Here is a 9,907-nt window from a genome sequence, read left to right as displayed (position 1 = left end):
GATTGCCATGAATCTGAACATGTTTCACCAAATAAAATTTTAAAATGACTTTCCCTTTTAGTTAAATCATGAAATATTTACTAGAGGTCTCAAACACATATATGAACATCATATAAATTCATGAGTTCCAGAGAGCAACCATAGGTTGGTGTTTAGGTCATAGACTTCAAGTAGAAATTTGGATAGCTCAAAGACAAAATAGTTTTACATAGTTTAACCACTTTGGTTCTTACTTTAAATTCATTTTAAGACATTGGACATATAGATATCTTAAGTATACTGATCTATCATCAAAATCAAGGTTAGCCATATAGTCATCAATGAGTGATTTAACACTCTAGATCTAGCTTTTACACCATGAAAGTTCTTGATTTTGACAAGAAATGATGAATAGATTTAGTTTAGCTAGTTATACCTTGATGATATTTAATCCTAATGCTTAAAGAAGATGATTATTAGAGTGTTTGTGATATGTATTTTGAGTGTGTGTAAGGGTGAGAGTGAGAAGAGAGTGATCAAATGACAAGGAATGATCAATAGAGGGTTTATATAGGCTAAGGTGGTGGTGGCATGGCATTATGGGAGCAAAAGAGGAAGATGACTCATGTTTTTCATTAATTATCCATGCAAGTTTGTCTAATAATACTTGTAGGTTAAGCATGGAGATATTTGGGAGATATTTTGAGATGATGATGGTAAAGATGATGATGATGGACGATTATGATGATGGTGGTGGAAGTGTTCTAGTAAATTTTTAGTTCTTAAATGTACATGTACTTGTAATGTATAATCTAAGGTGTTAAGTTGTATGTTTAAGATTTAGAAAGTAAGATAAGATTAGGTTCTAATCAAGATAGGTTAAGGTTAGTTAAGTGAAATAAATGGCTAAGTACAAAAGTGATCAAGACTAGTTGTAAAAATGATTTAAGTGTAGAAAAAAAAATCTTTAACTTATGATTTAAATGTCCAAGTGAATTAATTACAAGTCTTTTAATCCAAGTACTCAGTAAATAAGTTTACTAATTAAGTTATTATATATATAGATATAGATTATAAAATTTGGGGTTTATGGTGATAAGTTAGGGTTTCAAGACATTATGCAAATGTTTAAAACAACTCTTGATTTAATTATAATCTTAGAGTCTTACAATTTTCAAAAACAAACTAAGATTTAATTTATCAAAACTACTAGTCAAGTTAAAAATTTTAATTCATGAAAATTAGATTAAACAACTTGGTCGAAAAAGTTCGAGTTGTGACAGGATGACAAGTCAGTCGTACGTATGAGTCAATCTAGGTGAATAGAGCAACACTATCTAAGTCACATGATAGACAAATGATTCACACGAGTCACTTGATGATTCGTACGGAAAAACATCCCGTTCGCATGCTTAGACTTAACAAACTAGTCTCCCCTACTCGTTCGTACGAATCGAACGCACTATCAATCCCTTCGCACGATCGAAGGCTCGTTCGTACGGAATTCGAAGAAAATAGGACAACAACAGTTAATACGGGTTTCATACCCTAAATCAGGATTTCCCATTCAATAGCAACTCCTGTATGTGTGTAAAATGAGACATACACGCTATAATATCCTTTTGATCCCATTTAGAGTTTGATTTAATGCTTTAAACATTTACCATTAAAAAGTAGACTTTATTACCTTTCCAATGACAATTTACTTCTCAAAAACGAAGTTACAATTCGAAAGTTACGACAATTTCAAATTTCGCTAAAATGAGGATGAGATCTCATTCACGCGAACGAGTGTGAGGACTATACCTTGTTCGTGCGAACGTCCATGAGTACAATATCTCGTACTCGCGAATGACCTATGAGGATGATATCTCGTCCTTGCGAACGATATCTCGTCCTCGCGAATGACATCATCATCAAGTTAATTTTTGGGATTTCTACACTCAAAATCGATTCTAGCTTGTTTTAGGTCATTTCAAAGGTTCACAAACATCGCATACATGTATGTAACATGTAGAAATCAAACAAACAACCATAACTTACACTTTTATACAAGAATCAAACCAAAAACCCATTTGATATACTATTTATCAGAAAAACCTAAAATTAACCACAAATCAAGCATGAAATCGAGATAGAAATACCTCGTTAGATTCACGAAACCATAAGGAATAGTTTGATATGCTTATATAATGAAGAGAAGCAATATTCAAGAGCTTATGGTTTATGGTTTTAAACTAAAGGGTGTGTTTGTAGTTAAGTTTCCAAAAGAGGAAAGAACCAAAATCAACAGATTATATATAAAATGTGTTACGTTCACTATGATATAACCTATACCATATGACGCACGTGTATTTACCAGTTATCTGTAATGCAACGTATCTCATTAAGTGATCATAATGAGGTCCGATTCAAATAACCAAATATGTTATGTGACCCTTGTCACAAAACGCACTCAATCAAATAATCAGATAACTATAAACATATAATTATTAAAATAACATAAATCACAAATAAGGGAAAAATAGTCATTTACCGCTAAGCCCAATTCGAGGTCGTTACAATTCTACCCCCTTAAGGAGATTTCGTCCTCGGAATCTGGTCAAGGTAAAAAAAATGAGGGTATCTAGATTTCATCAACTCTTAGTTTCCCAAGTCAAAGTTGCACTCAAGCTAAGAATCCACTCAACTAGTACCATCGGTATCTACTTCTTGTGTAACTTGGTAACTTTTCTGTCCACAATCCTGACTGGTTCTTCAACTAACTTTTTGCTTATATCAACTTTCAAATCTTGTAGTGGTAAGATTTGACTTTCATCTTCTATTCAAAACTTGTGAAGATAGCATACGTTGAAAGTATTGTGAATACCATCTAACTTCCCATGTTTGAAAAAATGGATCCCCCTTTCCACGGTGATACCTTTAGATACACACGATCACCCAATAAAAACATCACTGGTCGTCGGCGTGAATCTGCGTACATTTTCTATCTATAACTTGTAGCTTTCACCCTTTCACGCTTGATTGCAACCTTTTTCGTAGTTTGTTGTACTATTTTCGGACTCGCAAACTGTAGTCGCCCATCCTCTAACCAACAAGTCGAAGCCCAACATCGACGACCGTATAACATCTCGTATAGCGGTATACCAATATTGGAATGATATGAGTTGTTGTAGGAACTCAATCAATGGAAGATGAGAATCCCACGATTCATCATATTCTAACATACATGCTCTTAACATATCCTCTAAAGTCTTAATTGTATGCTCACTTGGACTGTCTGTTTGAGGCTGATATGTTGTACTAAGATTAACACGAGTACCCAGATTCTGCTGTAAACTCTGCCATGATATAAATACAAACCTCGAATCTCTACTTGACACAATAGATAACGGTATTCCATATCGAGCTACAATCTCAGTCATTTATAGTTGAGCCAATTTACGTAACGATGTCGTTTCACTAGCAGCCAGAAAATGCACGCTCTTGGTCAAACGGTCAACGATAACCCAGATGATGTCATGTCATTTCTGGGATCGGGGTAATTTGGTTACGAAATCTATCGTTATGTATTCCCATTGCGTCCGATGAATTTGTAAATGACGTAACATTCCACAGGGTTTTTGATGTTCAGCTTTAACTTGACCGCAAATATGATATTTTCCCATAAAATGTGTGATGTATTTCTTCATTGTTGGCAACCAATTCAGGGTTTCAAGTTGTGGTACATCTTTTTGCTTCCTTGATGAATGGATAATCTCGACTTGTGAGCTTCATTCAAGATTAAATCCCTCAATTGTCCAAGCAAAGGCACATAAACTCTATTATTATGGGTTTTTAATCCACGAGTATAGTCAATTAAATCCTCTTTTTTGCTTTATCATTAATTCTGATTTTAGATGTTTATATTTATAGGCTTCAAATTGAATTATCTTCATATGTTTAATTAGATATGATACAATTTCTATTCACATGAATTTTGCATTGTTAGTAGATCCTTCATTAATTCTGACCCTTCAGGTAATGCTAGAATTGGAGTTTGACACAATATTTTTTTCAGAGTCTGAAAAGCATTCCGTTGTTCATTATTCCATCAAAAAGTTATATCTTCTCTGGTTAGTTTAGTCAACGAACGCGTAATCTTTGAAAAGTCTTTGATAAACCTAACTAGCTAAAGACTAAAAACTCTTAATTTCAGTAGGAGTCTTTGGCAATTTCCAATTCATTACTGCTTCTATTTGGATGGATCTACTTTTATACCTTCTTCACAGATAACATGACCTAAAAACTGAAATTCTCGCAACCAGAATTCACACATGGAGAACTTCCCTTAATTCTTTTCACATTTCAACAGTTCTATTACATGCCTCAGATGCGTAGCATGCTCAGACTCTCTCTTTGAATAAATCAGAAATTCGTCAATAAATACTATAATTAAATTATCAAGAAACTGTCGACACACCTGATTCATCAAATCCATGAATATAGCAGGCGTATTTTTCCACCCAAATGGCAAAACCAAGAATCCATGGTGACCATACCTTGTATGAAAAGTTGTTTTAGGAATACCGGATTCAGCAACTCGAACCTGATGATATCCCAAACGTAAATCAATATTTGAGAAGAACGATGCTCCTAGGATCAAATAGATCATCAATTCTGGTAGTGGGTACTTATGCTTTACAGTTTTCTTATTCAGTTCTCTATAGTCTATACACATATTGAGCGTTCCATCTTTCTTCTTTACGAATAACACTGGAGCACCCACGATGAAAAACTCAAACGAATAAACCCACGATCTAATAACTCTTGATGTCACGACCACATTCTGACGGATCTAGCCAATAGGTAGATTTTGCAACTGGCCTAGCTTCAGGCATCAAACCAATCTTGTATGCCACATTCCTTACTAGCAAAAAACCCGGTAACTCATCTGAAAACACTTCTGGATAATCTAAAACCATTGGGATATTGGATATCGTCTTTCTCTCTTTCTTCGCATCAACCATGTATGCAAGAAATGATTCACACCCTTTGGCTAGCTCGTTATGGGGAATAAATGCTCTGAACCGAATAGATCTTACCTACCGCACCTGGTAGTCATGCACTATTGCATCGTGTAATGTTGTATGTATGATAGACTTGGTGTGATGATTGAGGTAATTTTAGATTCCTATTCGAACGAGTTGAAGTTAACAATATGTCGATTACACACAGGGGGTTGTTAAGAACGACCCGAATCACTGTAGCAAACCAACCCATTCTCCTCGGACCACTTGATATCACTCAAAATGGTCATGTTTTTACTAGTGATATCACCCATATTTTAACCTTAATATTAGCAAAATGATTTATAAACATGTAAAATCCTATCCTACAAATTATAATATTAAGGGGTCAAATGGCATAATTGCCAAAATAAGGTCAAAATGAGGTTTTTAACAGGGTTTTTAGCACTTTTTCTTTTACAAGAGGTATACTCTACCTACTTAGACATAAAATAGGTATTCTGGACTCATAAACATTCATGGAGAACTCTTGGAGTTAGAATCCACAAGCTTAAACTGAAGAACAAGGCAAAATCAAAACTAGGGTTTCCTGAAACCCTAATTTTAGAGATCACTCTAAAACACTACTTTGGAAAATCAAGAAGACTAGCAGACTTATCGACACTTAATTGAAGCCCAATTATGAAGATCTAACCATGACCACCACAAGAAAACTGACTTTATTGGACCCTTTCGTCTAGGACCCCGGTAAAAGGGTCCTAAGCAACTAAAAAATAGGATGGGGCAATTTATGGGTTCCCATATGATTCAGGCAAAAGAACTGGTGTCCTAAAATGCGATACACTTATAAAGCGGGGTCCTAAAAAGATATAGAATAGGACACATGATTTTTGGGTCCCTTTTTGCCCTACGCTTATAAATATGTTTCCTAAAAAACTGTTTAATATGACACATAATTTGTTGGGGTCCTATTATTCCATATTTTTATGGGACACTTAGAAGATGAGTCGCATGGTGTCAAAAAATCTATATGATAGGACGCATAATTTTTTGCTCCTATTATCATAGGTGTTCATACGACACTTGATATGTTTCATAGGACACTTTATTTGTGAATCTTATTATACTGCAACGTGTTGGGTCACTTTTATAATAAGGTCACAAAAATAAGAAGCTTGGGTATTTGATGAAATGTCCCGTTCATTTTGATTATAAACGTTCCATATTAATTGATTTCGTCGCGAGGTTTTGACCTCTATATGAGACGTTTTTCAAAGACTGCATTCATTTTTAAAACAACCATAACCTTTATTTTATCGATAAAGGTTTTTTTTAAAAACATTACGTAGATTATCAAATAATGATAATCTAAAATATACCGTCTACACACGACCATTACATAATGGTTTACAATAAAAATATATTACATCGAAATAAGTTTCTTGAATGCAGTTTTTACACAATATCATACAATCATGGACTCCAAATCTTGTCCTTATTTTAGTATGCAATAGCGGAAGCTCTTAACAATCACCTGAGAATAAACATGCTTTAAACGTCAACAAAAATGTTGGTGAGTTATAGGTTTAACCTATATATATCAAATCGTAATAATAGACCACAAGATTTCATCTTTCAATAATATACAATCTGTATAAAAATCATTCATATGTTGAACACCTGGTAACCGACATTAACAAAAATGCATATAGAATATCCCCAAAACAGAAATGCATCTGTATTAATAACTCGAAGTACTAAAGCATACCATTTTCCAGTATGGGGGGAGTTAGTGCCCGTAGATCTACCTTTAGGATTCGCGTCAATTAGGGTGTCTGTTCCCTAATTCTTAGGCTACCAAGCTAAAAGGGTGATATTCGGTATTCATAATCCAACATAGAATGTAATATCAAGTACTTGCGTCTATTTTGTAAAACATTTACAAAACTGCATGTATTCTCATCCCAAAAATATTAGATTTAAAAGTGGGACTATAACTCACTTTCACAAATTTTTACTTTGCCGGAAATAAGACTTGGCCACTGGTCGATTCACGAACCTATAACAAATATGTACATATGTATCAAAGTATGATCAAAATATAATTACAACATTTTTTTATTGCGTTTTAATAATTTGAGTTTGTTAAGTCAGCAGTCCTCGTTAGTAACCTACAACTAGTTATTCACAGTTAGATGTACAGAAATAAAGCAATATATATTATCTCGAATCAATCCACTACCTCGTGTATACAAGTCTCAGGCTAGATCACAACTCAAAGTATATATAATATTTTGGAATCAACCTCAACCCTGTATAGCTAACTCCAACATTACTGCATATAGAGTGTCTATGGTTGTTCCAAAATATATATATAGATGGGTCGATATGATATGTCAAAACATTGTATTCATGTCTATGGTATCCCAAGATTACATAATATCTGTTAGAATACATGTATAATACAATATAAGTTAGTTAAGTTATGATTTGTATAAATTTGTTACAAATTTAACGTAGCTACAACAAGCAAAATTATCCAATCTTGTTTTACCCATAACTTCTTCGTTTTAAATCTGTTTTGAGTGATTCAAGTTGCTATGGTTTCATATTGAACTTAAGTTTATGAATCTAAACAGAAAAATTATAAGTTTATAGTCGGAAATACAGGTTACAAGTCATTTTTGTAAAGGTAGTCATTTCAGTCGAAAGAACGACGTCTAGATGACCATTTTGGAAAACATACTTCCACTTTGAGTTTAACCATGATTTTTAGATATAGTTTCATGTTCATAAGAAAAATTATTTTCCCAAAAGAATAGCTTTTAAATCAAAGTTTATCATAGTTTTTAATTATCAAACCCAAAACAGCCCGCTGTGTTACTACAACGACGTATGTCCGATTTTACGGTATTTTTCGTGTTTCCAGGTTTTAAATCATTAAGTTAGCATACCATATAGATATAGAACATGTGTTTAGTTGATTTAAAAAGTCAAGTTAGAAGGATTAAATTTATTTGTGAACAAGTTTAGAATTAACTAAACTATGTTCTAGTGATTACATGTTCAAACCTTCGAATAAGACAGTTATATATATATGAATCGAATGATGTTATGAACATCATTACTACCTCAAGTTTAGTAGGTTAACCTACTGGAGTGACAAAAATTGATTCAGCTTCAAAGGATTCTTGGATGGCTTGAAAGTTCTAGAAGTAGAATCATGACACGAAAACAAGTTCAAGTAAGATTATCACTCGAAATAAGATTGTTATAGTTATAGAAATTGAACCAAAGTTTGAATATTAGTATTACCTTGAATTAGAAAGATATCTTACTGTAAATAAGAAAGATTTTTTGAGATTGGATGATTACTTGAAATGGATTAGAAAGCTTGGAAATAGACTTGTAAACTTGAGAGTATTCTTGATTTTATAAAACTAGAACTTATAGAATTTATGAAGAACACTTAGAAATTGAAGATAGAACTTGAGAGAGATCAATTAGATGAAGAAAATTGAAGAATTAAAGTGTTTGTAGGTGTTTTTGGTCGTTGGTATATGGATTAGATATAAAGGATATGTAAGTTTGTTTTCATGTAAATAATTCATGAATGATTTATAATATTTTTTGTAATTTTGTGAGATATTTCATGCTAGTTGCCAAATGATAGTTCCCACATGTTTAATGACTTACATGGGCTGCTAAGGAGCTGATCATTGTAGTGTGTATACCAATAGTATATACACCTAGAAGCTGTGTATTGTACGAGTACGAATACGGGTGCATACGAGTAGAATTGTTGATGAAAATGAATGAGGATGTAATTGTAAGCATTTTTGTTAAGTAGAAGTACTTTGATATGTGTCTTGAAGTATTTCAAAAGTGTACAAATACATCTTAATACACTACATGTATATACATTTTAAATGAGTCGTTAAGTCATCGTTAGTCGTTACATGTAAGTGTTGTTTTGAAACCTTTAAGTTAACGATCTCATTTAATGTTGTTAACCCATTATTTATTATATCTAATACGATGTTAAATTATTTCATTATAATGATATTATGATGTATGAATACATCTTAATATGATATATATACATTAAAATGTCGTTACAACGATAATCGTTACATATATGTCTCGTTTTGAAATCCTTAAGTTAGTAGTCTTGTTTTTACATATGTAGTTCATTGTTAACACACTTAATGATATACTTAATTATCATTTTATCATGTTAAACATAGTGTATCTATATCTTAATGTGATTCATATGTATTTAGTAAGACGTTCTTATAACGATAATCGTTATATATATCGTTTCGAGTTTCTTAATTCAATAATCTCATTTTTATGTATATCACTCATTGTTAATACACTTAGTAAGATACTTACTTATCATAATTTCATGTTAACCATATATATGTCTAAATATATAACATCATGTAGTTTTTACAAATTTGTAACGTTCGTGAATCGCCGGTCAATTTGGGTGGTCAATTGTCTATATGAAACCTATTTCAATTAATCAAGTCTTAACAATTTTAATTGCTTAACATGTTGGAAACATTTAATCATGTAAATATTAATTTTATTTAATATATATAAACATGGAAAAGTTCGGGTCACTACATTTGAGGTCCTAATTATCAAGTGACTATATGGGACCCTTAAATTTGTGGTTGCATAAAGATGTACTTAATAGAACATTATCTTGTTGGTGTCTCATAATCATCAACCAAGAAGATAATAAGGTCACAAAAATAGGACCCTTGGGAATTTGAGGTCCTAATTATCATATAACTATTAGGACCCTTAAATATGTGGTTGCAAAAAAATGTACTTAGTAGGACATTATCTTGTTGGTGTTTCATAATGATCGACCAATAAGATAATAAGGTCAAAAATAATAGGACACT

The sequence above is a fragment of the Rutidosis leptorrhynchoides genome, chromosome 5 (assembly GCF_046630445.1).
Source record: "Rutidosis leptorrhynchoides isolate AG116_Rl617_1_P2 chromosome 5, CSIRO_AGI_Rlap_v1, whole genome shotgun sequence".
In the NCBI taxonomy this organism is placed as follows: domain Eukaryota; kingdom Viridiplantae; phylum Streptophyta; class Magnoliopsida; order Asterales; family Asteraceae; genus Rutidosis; species Rutidosis leptorrhynchoides.
Note: the sequence above shows the minus strand (reverse complement) of the source record.